Source organism: Austrofundulus limnaeus, unplaced genomic scaffold (genome assembly GCF_001266775.1).
Source record: "Austrofundulus limnaeus strain Quisiro unplaced genomic scaffold, Austrofundulus_limnaeus-1.0 Scaffold2345, whole genome shotgun sequence".
NCBI classification, from domain to species: domain Eukaryota; kingdom Metazoa; phylum Chordata; class Actinopteri; order Cyprinodontiformes; family Rivulidae; genus Austrofundulus; species Austrofundulus limnaeus.
This window is the reverse complement of record NW_013954747.1, coordinates 21,062-21,888: the sequence shown is the minus strand read 5'-3', so window position 1 is coordinate 21,888 and position 827 is coordinate 21,062.

The window sequence follows — 827 nt, the reverse complement described above, 5'->3', positions numbered from 1 at the left end:
GAGTTAGTTGATACCACCAAACTTTATTAGCTGGGCTCTGAGAGCTCGAGTGTCTAAAGTCTTTCTTCTGCATCCCCCAGAATGCCGTGTGGTTCTGGATCAGAGTTCAGTGAAATAATCAACATTTTATCAGACGTTTTTTCTATTGATTTTGATCATGTGTCTATTGCAATACATATCGTTGTTTTATTGCTCAGCTCTAACAGTGCCTTGTTTTTCACATGGTTTCGTAGTTTGTTCTTCAAATTTGAGTAATTTCATATTTTTTTCTATTTGATCTAAAACATAATTGGGACTGACTACAATTATCTTTTTGTTTCTTTTTGCCAAAAAGCCTCTCAAAAAGTCAATGCTCATAAACTCCGTGGTTAGACAAAGTTTTCTAAGTAATGTCTTGATCCATTTATCTTGACGAGCACGTCATTTAATGATTGGATCATAAAGAGGGTTTGAACTGAGAATCTTCACAAACAGTTTGTAAGCAGATGTGAAGAAATGTGGGCCAATTGTACCAATGTTTGAATTAAGTTTTAGTAGTCACATTCTCTTCAAGGAGGAGGGAGGGGGATTGCCTAATGTTTCCACAAACATCTCCAAAATCTGTTTTTGTTTAAAGAAAGGACTTGATATACTTTATTATTCTGCACGGACTGTTGCAAAATGATGGAATTATGAAACTTCATCTGAAAATGTCTGTGCCTTCTAAAGATCGTGCATTTTCCACAAAATCACAAGAAAAAATTCACTTTGTAAACAGATTAACTTGTATGTAACGTATATTCTGGATCAAAGAGCTGAATGCATCTCTGTGGTCGAGATTCAAGAAC